Below are 18709 nucleotides of genomic sequence, written 5' to 3'. Positions count from 1 at the left end.
TGTTTTACGGGGCTGGAACAGATTAATGGCATTTCCATTCATTTCAACGGGGTAAATTGATTTGCGATACGAGATCACGTCACGTAGCAAATTATACTTATAAGTCGATGTAGCAATGTACTGTATGTATATAGGTCTGTATTCCACCTCCTTCTTTGGCACCCACCCCCCCCCCCGCCACTGGAGGTAAATATGCTATTAAAAAAAAATAGCTCTGGACTACTCATATTCCCATCATGTGTTGGATTCCTGGTGTACGTGTGGCAGAGCTACGATCCATACTAGGGGCTCATGGGAGGGGGGTCTTTGAGTGGGTCTTTCCTATTATCACAGGACAAATAACATGCACGTTCATAACCAAACCTCCTCCTCCTGCTTCATCCGCCAACCCCCTCTCATATTTCTGCCCCCCTCCACCTCCTCCTGTGGATGCCCCCCCTTCATGCAGCCTCCGTGCAGCCCCCTCCGCCCCTTGTCCGCGGCGGCGTGACGGAGGAAGGCGGAGCTATCCGCTCGCTGAGCTGCCTTCATTCGCCCTCCTTCCAACCTGCAGCGAAGATGGTGAATATCCACTAAAGGAGAAGAAGAGTGAATATCTTCTTGTTTTTGCACGGCAGGGGGGGAAGAATACGCGGAAGAAGCGAAGAAGGCTGGCAGGCCAAAGCCGGTAAACACGCACCCACATCGGGCCAAGAGAACGGCGGACATCGGTTTTGGACACCCCCGCGAAGGCACCCCCGCCACGTTCCGCCTCACCCCTCCACATCCCTCCATCCTCACGAATTAGGATATAAAGGATTACAGCCACCGCCGGTCACCATCGAGTCGAGATCGTCCGAGCCCCGGACTTCCAGCGCTCTCCCCTGGCCGCAGCCTGGTCCTCCCAGCCGGGGATGCGGCGCCTTGCTCGGGCTAAAGTCGGACGAGCAGCCGGGCTCTCATCCGCAGTGGACCCATGAAAGACATCTGACACAAGCACAGATGGGTAAGATGAGATGGTGTGTGCGCGCGCGCGCGCATGTGATGCTGGATGAAGTTGAACATAACAAGAAGCACAGATGGTCTGTCTGCTCCATTTCCATGTATGATGATGGTCTATACTGTAGAGTCTGAGCTCTTCGTAGAAAAGCAAACGCAAAAAACTGGCACCTTGAGAGTTTAATTCGTTCCATAACCAAGATTGTCCATTTACTTGAATATAAAATCAGTTTTCTCCTTTGAAATATAGTTGCAATCCCAGTAATCTGTTCCAGACACAGCGAAAACCCTTTCTTTTTTATTATTATTCCGTGTTTTTAATAAAGAAAAATAGCACTATGCTGTAAAATAGAAATGTAAAAACATAATAGAATGTGAAGAAACACACACACGGTCACACACACTCACACACTGTAATATTTGTGCTGGTGTATGGCTGTCAGAGGCATGGCCTAGTGAGTGACAACAGGAGCTGGAGTTGTGACCTATAGCAGGTCCTTGTGAGTGTTGTCATTTAGTTTTTTGTGTTTGACTATTTGTCCTGTTAAACAAAGGGCTCTCCTTGCACGCATGCAAGGGAATCACAGTACTGTACCCTAATTGTTCCATCCACCCATCCATTTTCTGAGCCACTTCTCATCACTAGGGTCGCGGGCGTGCTGGAGCCTATCCCAGCTATCATCGGAGAGGAGGCAGGGTACACCCGGAAGTGGTTGCCAGCCAATCGCAGGGCACATATAAACAAGCAACCATTCGCACTCACAGTCACACCTACGGGCAATTTAGAGTCTCCAATTCATGCATGTCTTTGGGATGTGGGAGGAAACCGGAGTGCCCGGAGAAAACCCACGCAGGCACGGGGAGAACATGCAAACTCCACACAGGCGGGGCCGGGGATTGAACCCCGCTCCTCAGAACTGTGAGGCTAACGCCCTAACCAGTCGTCCACCGTGCCGCCCTGGTCTAACCCGTTTTGGTGAATTTTATTTGATGTGTGGTATTTCCGAACCGCTTATCCTTACTAGGGTCAGGGTGTGCTGGAGACTATCCAGCTGACTCTGGGTGAGAGGGGGGGTACACCCTGAACTAGTCACCAGCCAATCGTAGGGGACATATAGACAAACAACCATTCACACTCACATTCACACCTACGGACAAACTCGAGTTTTCACTGAACCAACCATGCATGTTTTTGGGATGTGGGAGGGAACTGGAGTACCCGGAGAAAACCCACGTTGGCGAGGGGAGAACATGCAAACTCCACACAGGCGAGGCAGGATTTGAACCTGGGTCGTCAGAACTGTGAGGCAGATGTGCTAACCAGTCGTCCACCGTGACGCCATGTGGTATTTCATTCATAAATATGTAAACAGTGAGCATCAAACCCTCTGCATCATTGTAGAAATCAATTAATTGAACACATTATTATCATCATCATTATTATATTTTTTTAAATCGTCCCACTTGCCAACACAGTTATGGGGGGCACACAAACGATTAGTGGTGAGGGTCAATCACCAAGTGCCCACTTCATGGCGCAGATACTTGTGATCTCCTCCCAAGCCAACTTTACATCATTCGCCCGTGTAGGGCTGCTTGCAGTTCTGTATTAATGTACGTTGCACGCTTTGTCCTCCTGGAGTCGAGCAAGTTAGTTTCTTCTCATGAAAAATTTGGTTGTCTGAGCTCCGCCATGTGAAAGACTGTCAGTGGGCTACTAGCACACCACATTTAAAGGGAATGAGAGGAGCCACTTTGATTGGACATGATTGAAGTCGGCTGTGGTCACTCCCACAGTGACATACACCTCACGATTTTAGATCCGCTGGCCTGCGCGAGTCTACAAAATTACCAACATTGTCTAACTTGCCTCTGGTTGCACTGCCTGCCGCATTGGATTTACGCTGTTCAAGAAAATAGAGCCCCTGGCCTCGTGATAGCCAATCCACAATTGCTACAATCGATTAATCAAAGAATTTCTGGCTGATTTGTATCAATTGAGGAGACTGCTACCGTCACAGCCGTATCTCTCACCTTTACGAACGTCATATCTGTATCATTCCCAACCCAAATAATAAGTGATACTAATAAAAAATAATCTGTTCTCGGGTCGAACTGTGGCCGTCATATACCAGCTGTACAAGCCATGTTTTGAATAGCATTTTAGCATTTGGGTGTCCAAATAAGTGAACCACGGTAGTAAAAACACTAAAAGTCGTCGTCTTGTTTTTCACATTGTTTAACATTTAAAATGGTTGTACTAGTGTAAAAACAATGAACAAGTAACAAAAAATGCTAACATTCTTGAATGTCATAAAAATGTAAAAAGACGTTACCTATTGTTATAGTAAAAGGTTTAATAACAAATTCTATACAGTGGAACCTCGATAAAACGGACCGTGATATAATCGATATCGGATAAAGCGGACCGTTGGGACTGAACAGTGTGTCCAAAAATAGTTTCCATTTGGCGCTTAAAATTCTGTTGATAAAGTCTGTCAGTTCCAGAATTGGCCGCTGTTGTTTACTGGTGCTGTGGCACAATACAGGTAGAGAAGGGACTGACGTAGTTCTGGGTCACAGATTTACACATTACTCAATCCATTTTCAAAAGACGTGCCTACGTGGCGCCATATTGAATGTGGGGCATTGACGTAGCGGCCATGTGATGATGGTTCAATCTATTATCTACTGTGCATAGCGCGAGAGAGCGGCATGACTCTGAGGAATACAAAACACAAATCGTTGGAGTCTGGAATATGCTACTTTTGGTACAGTAACACTTTTTTGTCAAGTTGTTCGCCTTTGGCAACAGATTTGGAACTAGGAAGCACACTAATTATTCACAGCCAGAGGTGGGTAGTAACACGCTACATTTACACCGTTACATGTCCTCAAGTAACATGTTGGATAAATTGTACTAGTTTGAATGCACCATACTTTTTACTTGAGTATTTATGATAAGAAGAATCGATACTTTTACTCGGTTACAATGATCGACAGGCTGCTCGCTACTGTTATTTAGCCATTGTTGCATGCACAATCTATTTTTAGACTTCATCTTCGACTTCCGCATAGGGCACCATTGCGTCAATCCGACCTGATCACCAGTCTCATTTGACTCCAATTCACTAATCAGACGGCACAAGGCAGTCATATGACTGCACACAAAGCCTTTGGGGGCCGATCAATATGACTCATTTTTTTGGGGGGGGGGAGTCTGTGTTTGACAGACTCCGAAAAACAACAGCTTCATGATGCAGATGATGATTTTGATGATGAAGTCTTGTGTCTGCCCAAACGTGGGTATTACAGCCCACTTTTAACTTGAGAAAACACCTTGCGGTAAATTGCAGATTTGGCAATTGTTGTTTTGGCAGTGCATATGCCAACAACATTTTATGGTCATAAGTCACAGTAAAACCTTAATCTTTTGGGGCACGTGCCATGTTGCAATCTTAATATCTCTCTCTCTCTCTCTCTCTCTCTCTCTCTCTCTCTCTCTCTCTCTCTCTCTCTCTCTCTCAATCTCCCTCTCTCGCTCACGCAGGCACACACACACAATAATCAATTAGTCTGGTCAGCAAACAGCTTCTTCATTCAGTCATTTAAGTGAATAAACCAAATGTTTCTGTAGGGCCCAATGCATGTGTTGTTGGTTTCTGGGCACTTAAAAATTTAAATGGTGGCAGGTGTGGATTCCCATATATTATAATTTTATAATTTTTTTGGGGACGTTCATGCTCTAATTTTTTTGATTTTTTTATTATTTGTATTATTTTATTTTATTTTTTTAAATCAGAAGTTACTCACCAGCAGCGTTGCCACAGTTACGTTGAAAAAGTAACTTAGTTACTTTACTGATTACTTGAGTTTAAAAGTAACTTAGTTACTTTACTGATTACTTCATTTCGAATGTATGGTAACTAAATTAGAAAAAAGTAACTTTTTAGTTACTTTCAGCAGCTGTCAAGTGGCAGGAATATCACTTATCCATCGTACAAAAAAAGCTTTAACTTAACCGTACCCATTACTTGGTAATGTACGCCACACAAGTTACAGAATGTTGTCATCTAAATGAAAAAATAACATAAATATGATTGAAGTGGGCGGCACGGTGGCCGACTGGTTAGAGCGTCAGCCTCACAGTTCTGAGGACCCCGTTTCAATCCCCGGCCCCGCCTGTGTGGTGTTTGCATGTTCTCCCCGTGCCTGCGTGGGTTTTCTCCGGGCACTCTGGTTTCCTCCCACATCCCAAAAACATGCATTAATTGGAGACTCTAAATTGCCCGTAGGCATGACTGTGAGTGTGAATGGTTGTTTGTTTCTATGTGCCCTGCGATTGGCTGACAACCAGTTCAGGGTGTACCCCGCCTCCTGCCCGATGACAGCTGGGATAGGCTCCAGCACGCCCGCGACCCTACTGAGGAGAAGCGGCTCAGAAAATGAATGGATGGATGGATGATTAAAGTGTAGTCACATTAAAGAGAAGAGAGCAGCAATTATGTAAAGCAGACTTGACATGCCAAATAACCACCTAAATATAAATAAGCACACCATTCGCAGTACACTTCTTTATAGACTTTTAACTGATAGACAGACAGAGACATGGACTGTAGCACCCCTGCCGATTGTGTGGGGGTCCATGAAGGCGACTGCGTATGTGTCTTTGTGTGTAGTAGTGTACAACAAACCTTACTATTGTCCTCTTTAGAGAAACTAGGAAGTAGTGACTGTATTGCCAGTTTAAGTATGCCAGTCCCTCGTCAGAGTCGTCAGCGTCCATTGTGTTTGCGCCGGTGGCTGCTTGGGTACACGTGAGTTGACTATGTGCGGAAAACGTACAACACGTTACGTGACGTCATTGCCCCAGACGGCTGCGTTGATAAATAATTCGCAGTTTTTCGCGATATTGTACTTCGTCGTAGTGTGCGTTTTAGTTATGGATAGTTAAAAAAAAAACTGGTCTTCACTTATGACATGCTCCATGACTGAATCAAGTGTCCTGGTTATTGAATTGCCTCATGTTCCGAAGAACTGTAATTTGTTAATGAATATCTGTTGCCTGACAATAAATAGGATAGTATGCAAAAGCATGTTAAATTCTGGTTCTCGTGAACGAAAAAGTAACCATTGGTAGCTAAATCAAAGTAACTTTAATCTGACTACTCTAATAAAAAGTATCATTAGTATAACATTATTTATGACGTCACCGGACCACATTTTGGGAGTGACGCGTTACTTTGTTACCGACATCACTGCTCACCAGTTACTCTTGAGTAGTTTTTTTCACAGTACTTTCTTACTCTTATTCAAGTGAATATTTCAAGGACTACTTTTTACTTTTACTTGAGTCATATTATTCTAAAGTAACAGTACTCTTATTTGAGTACATTATTTGGCTACTCTCCCCAGCTCTGCTCACGCCTCATGAAAGCGACTCGCCTATGATGAGTACTGTATGTCACCATGACCAAGCACACAGGCGTGATAAGTTTGGATAAAATGTGAAACTTTGAAACATTCATTCATTTTTCCATACCGCTTATCCTCACGCCGGTCGCGGCCGTGCTGGAGCCTATCCCAGCTGACTCTAGGCGAGAGGCGGTGTATACCCTGAACTGGTCGCCAGCCAATCCCAGGGCACATAGAAACAAACAACCATTCGCACTCACGTTCACACCCAGGGGCAATTTAGAGTTGTCAATTAACCTACCATGCATGTTTTTGGGATGTGGGAGGATACCGGAGTGCCCGGAGAAAACCCACGCAAGCACGGGGAGAACATGCAAACTCCACACAGGCGGGGCCGGGGATTGAACCCCCGGTCCTCAGAACTGTGTGGGAACTGAACCCACTTATTTTTACAAAATTGTTTTTGTTGAGGCGGCACGGATGGATGGATGTTTTTGTTGAATCAAAAATTTAAAAAAGTCCTTTAAAATCAATACATTGCTCCCTAATGATTTAAAATCAATAGGGCTGTTTTGAAGAAACATAATAATTATTTAAAAATCAATATGGTTGTTGTCAGACCATCCATCCATCCATTTTCTGAGCCGCTTCTCCCCACTAGGGTCGCGGGCGTGCTGAAGCCTATCCCAGCTGTCATCGGGCAGGAGGCGGGGTACACCCTGAACTGGTTGCCAGCCAATCGCAGGGCACATACAAACAAACAACCATTCGCACTCACAGTCATGCCTATGGGAAATTTTGAGTCTCCAATTAATGCATGTTTTTGGGATGTGGGAGGAAACCGGAGTGCCCGGAGAAAACCCACACAGGCACGGGGAGAACATGCAAACTCCACACAGGCGGGGCCGGGGATTGAACCCTGATCCTCAGAACTGTGAGGCTGACGATCTAACCACTCCACCACTGTGCCACCATGTTGTCAGACCAATGAACAAAAACATTCAAAATCAATAAAGCTGTTGTGCTCTCGCTGAAAGCCCCCCAAAAATTCAAAATTTATACATTTGTTACACTGTTGGGCCAAACGATTGAAAATACTTCAAAACCCATAGGGTTGTCATGCTGCAAGAATAGTTTTCAAGATTAATGGAATTGTTGTAGCAAATACTAAGAGCAAAAATTTTTCAAAATCAATAGGGTTGAAGAAATAGTTGTTCAAAATCAGTAGGGTTGTTTCTCAAAAAGAACAAAAATGAAAAATAAACAAATATAAAATAAAACAAAAAACAAATGAATAAAAAAATACAATAAATAAATAGAAATAAATGCTAGGATAAAATATGAGACCATTAAAATGTTACTTTTAATAAGAAAATAATAAACAGTAAAGCTAAAAAATAAACCAAATAATAGAAGAAACAATTATAATAATAATAAATAACATAAAAATAAGAACTAAAGAAAACTGATTTAAAATTACTCAAGCACATAATGTATATTGTCACTTAAAAAAATACCATTAATGAGTATCATAAAAATAAATGTTACAATAAAATATAAAATAAAATAAAACATTTAATTTAATTCAAATGCTGCAATTATGAAATTAATACTTGTAAATAATTAAGTTGAGTATGCGTATATTGTTTTTTTGTTTTGTTTTGTTTTTTCATTTAAAACCAGATGTTGAAAGTTCTTTAAAAGTTTTCACCTTATCGTGCCCTCGACTGGACACTAACTGAACAATCAACTCAGCGACGATGCTAACCTAACCATGCTACGCTAACCACGCCAATTGCGTCACCATCACATCACTTCTGCCGCTGTTGCTTTGGCAATTAAGCAGTGTTCCACTTCTGATTTGGCATCTGCACACACTCAAACACACACACAGTACACACAAGCTCACCAGGGTGCTGGCTGAGCGTAGACTTTTCCTGGAGAGAATCAAATGCATTGCTATCCAATTTTTGGGTGTTTTTGAACAGATTCCCAAGCAGTGTGTGCATATTTTACCTCTGCACACACACACACACTCACGCTCCCACACACATCCCGTCTGTGTTGCTGCATGTACTTCCTGTTGTCTTGCCCTCCCACTGACCCCTCAGTGCTAAGCTGGAGCGTCCAAAGACGTGAAAGTTGGCCTTCTCATTGCGTTTCTGGGGTGTCAGGAGCTTGCACTCACGGTGTAGCCAGTCAGCCTCTGACAAAGTGTCGTCGTCGAATCCGCACTGATAAGATTTGTTTTAAACACGTATCATTGCCATAAGCAATGAGCCGCATAATTGGCTGATTTAATTAGATGCTCGTCTGAGACACTCAGGTCTCGGAAGAGAGATAGAGGTCTGCTTCAACTGACAAGCCATAGAAAGTGGTAGTCAAATTTGGCTTGATGGAGTTAGGTAGTGTTTTAAAAAATTCAGACCTCCAAATCCGAGTCATTTAGCAATATGAAATTTGGTAGACATGTCTATCGTGGGCAGCACGGTGCACGACTGGTTAGCACATCTGCTTCACAGTTCTGAGGACTGGTGTTCAAATCCCGGCCCCGTCTGTGTGGAGTTTGCATGTTCTCCCCGTGCCTGGGTGGGTTTTCTCTGTGTACTCCGGTTTCCTCTCACATCCTAAAAACATGCACGGTAGGTTAATTAAAGACCCAAAATTGTCCGTAGAGATGAATGTGAGTGCGAATGTTTGTTTGTTTATTTGCGCCCTGCGATTGGCTGGCGACCAGTTCAGGGTGTACACCGCCTCCTGCCCGATGATAGCTGGGATAGGCTCCAGCACGCCCGCGACCCTGTTGAGGATAAGCGGTACAGAAAATGGATGGATGGATGTCTATCATGAGTAGACCCACAGAAAAGTCTTAAAAAAACAAGCCTGAAAATACACACGTGATCTGTCATTTTGGCTTGAAACGTCTCTTTTAGTTTCGTTTCGGCCCCTCAAGAGTTGAGAAAATGTTTTATCCTTGAAGCCAGTTTTCTTTTTAAAACGTCAAAGTTACCATACCCGACTACATGAAAAAGTCGTGCAAGAAGGATGGCTATGGTCAACTGCGTTTGGATGCGCACATTGCCGCTCTTTGTCAAGGTCACAATGTCATCTGAAGGGAAGAGTTTCGGCCTTTTCCCTTCTAGCGTTATTGGCCTGCTCCTTAAAACATTCAACCCGCCTTCTTCCTCACCCCCACCTTCTCCCTCCTCTTTCTCTCCCCAGCCACCTCCTCTCTGAGCTCCACTTTTCTAAATAAGGCCTCCTCACCCCCCCACACATACACACACACCCCTCACTCAATGGTACCTCCTGTCAGACAGCTCGCCCCAGTTTAACCGCCAACCGAGGCCAAAATAGAAAAGCTCTCTCCTTGATGACATCTCCGCCATGTCCCCACTCACACACAGCTGCCCCCCCCCCCCCCCCCACACACACACACACGAAAATACTCGAACCCGCCCTCCCCCACCCGCTTTACTCACAGTGTCGCTTTACAGTCAGAAAAATGCCAGGATCAGAATGTGAGGAATCTTTAGTGTTTATCGCACTTGCAAAGAAATCCAATCCCATTCTTTCTTTATTGGCTACCAGTCATGTAGTGTGGTAGTGGCGGCGGAACAGCATATCATTAACAGTTGTGACTATTTAATAAAAACGACACAAACAGTATAGTAACATCTTCCATCATAGCCAAGCATATCATGCAGTCTTGACAAAAGAAGCTCATTTGTGTGATGGCCCAAAAAAATCCATCTCTGTGACTTAAAGAGGTCAGTTTTCACCTTCAACTGCAGATTTGTTCAAATTTTGTATAACAGCATGTCATGCACTGTTGTGACTAAATTATCTCACTTCCATGACAAGGAACAAAAATGTGGCGTAATGTGGCATTAAGACAGCTAGCCTGACAGCCATTTCCCCTTCAGGTCCAGATCTGTCTAAATGTTGTACAATTTTGTCTTGACAGTGACCCTCTGACATTCTTTTACTATTTTTGTTTTACTTTCTCTGACCATTTTTTTGCGTCTTCCTGAGTTCAGAGAGGCAAAGTAACAAGATGCATATCCTGCACTGTCCTGACGAAATAATCTTATTTCCATGACAAGGATAAAAAAAAAATCTGATGTAATGTGATGTAAAAGCAGCCAGCCTTACTTTCATCTTCGCCAATCACCTTTACTAGATTTCCCCAAAATTTGTACAGCAGCATGTCATGCACTGTTGTGTCAGTGTGTTCTAAGTTTACCGACTTTGTAACTATTTTTTCTCACTTTTTCTGACTTTCTACGATTCCTTTTACTTCACATGATTTTCTATTACTTTTTTTGCTTCTTCCATGTTCAGAGAGGGGTAGCAGCACACAGCCTATCATGCACTGTTTTGACTAAATAAGCTTCTTTCCTTGACCAGGACAAAAATAGGACGTAATGTGATGTAAAGGCAGTCAACCTGACTTTATTTGTGCCATCAACTGCAGATTTTTCCAAATCAATCACCTTTTATTCGCAGACTCATGGTCCATTAAAAAATACCTTTTCCCACTTTCTATGACTATTTCTTTTTTACTTGTATGACTTTTTTGACACTTGTTTGCTTCTTCCTGGGTTTAGAGAGCCGTGGAAACAAGTAGCATATCATGGACTGTCTTGACAGTGACTTCTAGTATAGTATTAGTATTTTTTTATTTCGATTACTTTTTTCTCTTTAATGAAGCTGATTTCCATGACTATGAGAAAAATTAATGTAACGTGACATAAAGGCAGCAAGGTTGAGTTTAATCCTTTTTTTATCGGCAGCAAGCAACGAATCATGCTCCCGCTCTGTCTTGACGTTGACTTTCTATGTCTATTTTTGACTTTCTCTATTTTATTTCTTTTTGTTGCATTCAGAAAGATTTAGCAGCAAGCAGCATACCTTGGACTGTCTTGACAAGGACTTTCTATGACTATTTTTTTACTTTCTATCTCTGTTTTTCCTTCTTGTTGAGTTCAGAGAGGCATAGCAGCAAGCAACCTATCATGCACTTAAAAGGTGACTTTCTAGACTACTTTTTAATTTTTATTACCTTCTATGAATATATATTTTTTATTACTGAATTCAGAGGGGCATATTAGCCAGAAGAATTTTATGCACTGTCTTGGCTATGACAATTATTATTATTATTTTACCTTCTATGACAGTTTTTTACTGTCTCTGACTTCCTGTGAGATTCTGACACATTTTTCTTCTTACTGAGGTCAGAAAGGCATAGTAGCAAAGAGCATATCATGCACTGTCTTGACAGGAACTTTCTGTGATGTTTTTATCGTCTCCTTCCGTGGTTTTAATCACATGATGCCAGCGTAAGTGATATTCAGCAAATTAGCATTCAAAATCAGTCTTGATTGATTAGAACTGACTTACTGTTTTCTGATGGGTTTGAGTTTATTGCCATTTTTTTATTGTTACACACAATTACATGTCTATTCTCACACCAAAAAAGGTGACTGGGGTGTGTGACACGGGAGCTTTTTCCCCTTGTTTGCTGTGTTCCCCCCATTAGATCTGCAGTCATTGTAAATTTGAAGGTCACCTACACACACACACACACTGTGGAAGATGAGCCGTGAATGAAGTGTTTTTGCATGGAAGGATGGATAGATGAAGGGAGGCAGCGAGGGGATGAGAGGACAGGCATTTTCATGGGGATTATCTTGCAGTAGAGCGTCTCATCTGGGTGAGTGGTCCAGTACACACACATTCACGTACTACACACTGCCTCAAGTTGCCATAAAACCTTCGTCTCAACTCATTTCCACCTCTACCTACAAATATTATGCTTTTCACCTCCATATTTTCATCCAATTGTGAGTGTGCGTGCGTGTGTGTGTGTGTGTGTGTGTGTGTGTGTGTCTGTGTGCCTAGACTTATCCAGTTCCTCCCAGTTATTTGTGTTGTTTCCTCCACTCGTCTTGCCTACCCACCAGCCTGCCTTTTGTTTGTGCTCATTGTTGTGATTGTTTATTGATTGATGATGACCTCCAGTGTGGATGAATGTTTACATTTTGGTGCCATTGATTTTTGGGCAGACAGCAAAGTAGTGCTTAGCACATGTGACTTGCAGTTCTGAGGTTCTGTATTTGAATCTGGACTAAGGCGTAGGTTTTCTCCAGGTACTCTGGCTTCTTTCCACATTCCCAAAAATGCATGTTAGCTTCATTTGTGACTATAAATTGTTTATAGTTGTGAATGTGAGTGTGAATGGTGTGCTGTGATTGCTTCGCTACCAGTCTAGCGTGTTTCCCGCTTCTCTCACCCAAAGTCAGCTGTGGTAGGCTCAAGCTCACCCTAGAGGACAAGTGGAGATGGAAGGTATAATATGACATTGGTGCAGGTTTATCTGTAATTGACTGGCAACCAGTCCAGGGTGTCTCCCACCCTGGACTGTCTCCCACTTGTCTCGCCAAAAGGTGAGCTGGGATAGATTCCAGCACTCCTCTGATCCTAATAGGGATAAGTGCTATAGAAAATAGATGGATGGATGATTGTTTGGTATTGGCAGAGGATCTAATTGTTTGCTGTCTTGAAGAAAACATACCTCCTTGTGATGGTTTTAGTGCTACTTTGAACTGCGCTTCAGTCTATTATCTTTTTGTCAAAAAAGTCGACTAAAATTCATCGTTCTAAATGGGCTTCTTGCCATTCAGGCACGACATAAGCATTCCTTCTAGTCCTACTAAACGCTATCAAAGCAATAGTGTAAGTAGACCTCCGGCTCGCTGTCTAAGTCAAATATGCGGGCCACTACTTATGATCTTTGGCACAGGAAAGCATTGATGAAAAGTGAGATTCTTCCTAAATTAGTAGCATGTGCTGGACATTTTTCAATTATGCGGGAACATATGGCAAGGCCTGCACGTCTGGTTCTGTTATATCGCAAACATTCTAGGAATTCTGACCCTTTGGGCTGTGACTCTTCTTGGAGATTACTATCAATAAATACCTCACCTCAGTCGCCGGCATGCAGAGGCCTTGTCATTCCTGTCATGATCAGCTTGATTTAGCAGCTGCTTGGTACATTGGCAGTCAGAATTTAGCACGGGGGCGACCCATACGTAATAGTTCTTTTTTTTTTTAAGTTTTTTTTTTTTATTCCGGACCCTTAAACTAATGTCACTTAGGAAAGTGACATATGTTAGACATGTCTACCATAAGTAGACCCATGAAAAAGTCTCCAGAAGCCATGCCTGAAGAGATACAGGAAGTCAATCAACTTTGGTTCGAAGCGGCCAGTTTAGGCTCAATTTGCAGTCACGTTTGCAACTCAACAACAAATATTGTCTCGGTAGCACCCCTTGAAATTTGTTTTAATATTCAGCCCCCAAAGGCAGTTAAACTCAGCAACATGGAATTTGATAGGCTTGTCTATCATGAATAGCCCCACAAAAAGTCTCAGGAAGCCATGCCTGAAAAGACAAAGGAAGTCTGACACTTAACATTCGCAAAGCGAAATTTGGTAAGCATGACTACCATGAGTACACGCATAAAAAACGTCTCAAGAAGCCATGGCTAGAAAGACACAAGAAGTCTGCCATTTTGGTTTAAAGCAACCATTATAGGTTCTATTTGGAGTAGCATTCACAATTCTTGAAATTGGCTCGCTTGCGCACCTGAATTTTCTTTAAAATTCAGCCCTGAAAGCAGGTTTCACTAAGGAAAATGAAATTTGGTCAACGTCTATCATGAATAGACCAACAAAATAAGTTTCTTTCATGCCTGAAAAGATGCAGGAAGTCTGCTATTTTTCTTTTCAGTGACCATGTTAGGGTAAGTTTTGGCCAAATTGCTGTTTCTTTTTTCGCTTTGATTCTGAGATGAACTAAATCACAATTTTGATGTTTCTTAGGCCAAATAAATCACCATTTTGAGGGGATTTATCTGTATTCAGAAACTCACCAAACGTGCAGGCATGTTCATACCAGTTTGGTTCAGTCTTGGTTGTCACCTCCAGAAATTAGCTGGATAGAATCCAAAGAACGTTTTTGAAAATTCAGCCCCCAAAGCCATTTCACTTGAAATTTGCTACACATGTCTATTATGAGTAAACACACCAAAAAAATTCAAGAAGCTATACCCGTAAACACAAAATATCTGTCGCTTTGTTTTGAAGAGACCATTTTCCGGTCAATTTGGGCATTTCAAAGTGTCCTTGTTCTTGAGCTTTCGTCTGAGTTCTTCCATGTGCTGCAAGTTGAATTACAGCTAACACTAGTAGGCGTCTTCTTTTATTGGTTTGACGTGTATGAAAATATTACTTTTATGTCATCCGTCAGTATGCATCAGTATGATGTGACGATTAATGTTCGTAGCTCGTGTAACAGTGCACGATTGCAACAGATGGGTAAGGCGACGCGTCGGCATGGCCTTACTTCAACGTCATGGCACCTCTACAATGGCTTTATCGCGGATTCAGTGTGCGTGTGTGTGTGTGTGTGTGTGTGTGTGTGTGCGCGCGCGTGTGTGCGCATGTCTCACACACATAACACACACACAAACACACAAGGAAGCCAAGAATGATTCAGCACTATTCCCTGAAATGTCAACTGAATGGATGCCATTGTCTTTCCTACTGCGCTATCTTGGAGACTGCCTGGCTAGCCAACATACACATGCACACCCTTAGGTAACTAACTTCTGACGAACAGTTTTCACTAAATAAAAAAGGTTACACGGAAAGACGTTGATGGAAATGGGAAGATGTTAGATGTGTCAGTCATAGCATGTTTAATATGTTTATTACCAAATGTTCGCGAGTAGAATTGCATATTTACAAAAAAAAATGGTGTTACAAATGTGTTGCATCACGTAGCGTACCAATCCTTTTTCATTGGACAGAAATGCTAACATGCAAGTGTAACGTATTTGGAGGATTGCACAGGGGGGGACAGTTGTGCCTATTTATTCTGTATATCGTTGGATGGATACTGGAAATGGTAGAACATTTAAGTATAAATTAATGTGTGTAAGACATTTGGAAAACATTTGTGAGGGGGAAATGGGATTATAGACTGGCAGCACCTGGGATGGATTGATGGAAGGAAGGAAGGAACACTTACAGATGTTGGGAACCATCACTCAGTTGTGAGAAAAACAACTTGGTTTAAGACTGCCCTTGAAGGCAACACCTGACTTAGATGGCGCAAAGGATAGATACTGTAGATAGACACAGTAATAGAATAACTGTAAGGACATTCAGAACAATCATTCAGTTGTTAGGAAATTTCTAACTGTCAATGAAAGCAACCCTTGGTTAGATGTGTATATATGGATAGATGCATAAATAGGTAGATAGATTTAATTTTTTGAATGAATATCTTTCTCTATCTCTGATATTTGCGTCATTCATTTAAGGGCATTTGAAACACATTTGAACACAAAAGTCTGTGATTTCCGACTGTCCATAAAGGCAGCAGCTGGTTTGATAGAGAGAGAGAGATAGCACAGCACTCTTGTTGTGAAAGGTTTTTGTGAGCCTCCTAAACACACACACACATACACACACACACATTTACAGCGTTGAGTGACCAGTTCCCAGGCTTGACCCCACACAAGCGCGTATATGTGCACGCACACACACACACACACACACACACACACACACACACACACACAATGAAAGCCACTGTACCGGAATCAACAGCAGTTTTGTCCTCATTAAACACACGCGGCACACACAACCAACACACACACACATGCACACACTCGCCCAAAGCTCTCCAAACATGTCAACACAGGAAGCAGACATAAGCTAAGCCACCACCATGTTGAAAAAGAATCTTTGCCTTATTGTTGGAAAAAGTGGAAGTCTGCATGGTAAAGTTATTCAGACACACACGTAATAGACACTAGTGTGTGCGCGTGTTTGTGTGCGTGTGGCACAAACATAAGCCCTGTTGTGTACTGTGCTACAGTAGTAGGCACACAGACACACACACAAACACACTGTGTGAATGTGCAGTGAAATGTTGTGTGAATACAAATGCAGTCCCAGGAGTTTTCTGTCTTCTCTGAGTAACTACATCATAACCAGGGGTGGTTGCACATAACAATTTTGGTCTGGTTCTCAAATGAGCACCAGAGGTTGTTGCGTGACGCTCATGTTTTTCACGAGCCTCACTGGATGAACTTTTGTCCTTTTGTCGACATCCTATTTGTTATTTTCTGTAAAATTAAAGGAATGTTTTCTTTTAATTTAATGACCTTATAAGAGTTTTTTTTCCCTTTTAAATCTTTTTGCATGTGCTTCAATTTTTACTCTTATTAGTCTTAGTCAGTTCACAGCTGGTAAACAGCCTGTACATACATACCTGTAGCAATAGACATTCAATAGGCACATTGTATAATATTTCATACCTTGCATTCTGTATATACCTGTAATTATAGATAGACACTTATTTCTTAATCCCATGAGTAACGTTTCATGTTATTTTCTATTTCTAATTTACGGCAAAAGGGGAGGACCGTAGTTGTGCCAGCCCGCACTCCCATTCGCAATGATGATGAGGAGGAAAATGATAGGGCAGGGGGTGCCATGCTGTCTCTCACAAGGCAGCATTCAAGCTAGCACCGCCCCTAACGTGCATTATAGAACCCGCCCGTCAGCTGATTTGGTGCACTTCTGTAGGGCAGCAGTCCCCAATCTTTTTTGCACCACGGTCTGGCGTCACTTAAAGACATATTTTGACGGAGCATCGTAGCTGCTGTGCAGCAAGACAGAGATGCCCACGAAGGAGCCCACCGCCTCGTCAGCGCCCCTGCACGCACTCAACCACCGTGGGCGCTCCGAGAGGCGCTGTTTGGGGGGGGGAACTGTTTTTGTGCGGCACAGGCTCGCAGCTGAGCTCAACTGAACTGAGAAAGTAAAGAATAAGTTCATGAAGTGGTTCCATTCAGTACTTTCACTCAAAAGATTTGTTTCTTTGAACGAGTTGTTCATGAATGACAACACAGATTCCATGGAAAGATTGGCCCGTGGCTGTGAGCATTTGGGTGTCATCGGAGCAATCCGACTGGATGCTTAAATCAATGCCGAGACATCGGCACTATTCTATCTTTGAGGCTCATGTTGAAAATGGTATGTTTCACGAAAAGTCATAAATCTACCTTATCGTTTAATATCAATTCACATGCAAAATCAAGAAATGTCCCCCCTAAAAGCTGTGACCAGCATAGGAGTGACGTCGGAGTGATCTGATTGGACAGTTGAGGTGATGCCAGGATGTCCCAGACCACCCCTCACCCTCTGCAGTTGAGTAATTGAAGGCTTACTATTGACAGACATATTTAGGAGGCTTGTTTATGAGTTGAAGAAGAAGAAGGCTTTTGTCCAGGGACTCGCTACAGGCTTCTCTGTTTCCGCAACATAATGCAGCATTTTGTAACTCAATGATGCATTCACTGACACTCTGTATAATTAGACTCAGGTATTTGCTGCCTGTTCTTTGTCCTAAAGCTAATTTGCAAAGGAGCACAATGCACAAAGAGAGCGCGAGAGTCAGTGATGGTCGAATGAGAAACAATGGACGACAAGATGGAGTTGTCTTCAGGCTTATTGCTACTTTGTCTGCTCTCACGATTGGCCAGGAAATGAGGCTGATTCTGATTGTGCCAAAACACACACACACACAAAAGTAAAGTGCAGGAAATTAAAAGTGCAGCTGAGCAACAAGATTTGTATCCCTTTTTGACTTTGAAGCCTTCATTTTGAAGTTTGGTCTATTTACATGAGTCTTGATGTCAAAGTCGTGCACCAGTCACTACAGTGGACAGTTTTTCGAAAGCGGTTTTCTTTTATATGCTTAAGTTTTGAAGTCAAAATGACTGATGTGCAACTTTGACATCAAAGGCTCATGTTTACTGAACAGCTTTTAAAGTTACTGTCCACTGTAGTGACAGATGAACAGCTTTAAGATATGGAATTTAAAAAAAACGTTTGAATAGTTGTCCACTGTAGTGACTGATGCATACCTTTGAAATCAAGGATTCATGCATATAAAAGAATCACTTTTGAAAAGCTGTCCACTGTAGTGACTGATGCACAACATTGACATCAAAGCCTCATTTAAATCGAAGAATACAACTTTTGGAATAGCTGTCCATTGTAGTGACTGGTGTGCAGCTTTAACATGAAAGACTGATGTGTATAGAAGCAAACTGCTTTTCAGTTGCTGTTCACTGTAGTGACTGATTCACAGCTTTAAAATACTGACACATATAGAGGATAGCAACATTTGAATAGCTGTCCACTGCAGTGACTGATGTCCATCTACTGTTTGAC

At 42.5% G+C, this 18709-nt stretch overlaps 1 protein-coding gene across 1 annotated transcript in view; it reads left to right on the top strand.

The window, feature by feature from the left end:
- Positions 1-489: 489 nt before the first annotated feature.
- mgat3b (beta-1,4-mannosyl-glycoprotein 4-beta-N-acetylglucosaminyltransferase b) overlaps positions 490-18709 on the top strand; it is a 39321-nt gene continuing 21101 nt past the window's right edge. Inside the window, exon 1 of the mRNA XM_061678415.1 lies at positions 490-985. The gene's annotated coding sequence lies outside the window, so the exon portion shown is untranslated. The remainder of the gene's footprint in view (positions 986-18709) is intronic.

The sequence above is a fragment of the Phycodurus eques genome, chromosome 6 (assembly GCF_024500275.1).
Source record: "Phycodurus eques isolate BA_2022a chromosome 6, UOR_Pequ_1.1, whole genome shotgun sequence".
Taxonomy (NCBI): domain Eukaryota; kingdom Metazoa; phylum Chordata; class Actinopteri; order Syngnathiformes; family Syngnathidae; genus Phycodurus; species Phycodurus eques.
Note: the sequence above shows the minus strand (reverse complement) of the source record. Positions and strands in the feature narration are given on the sequence as shown.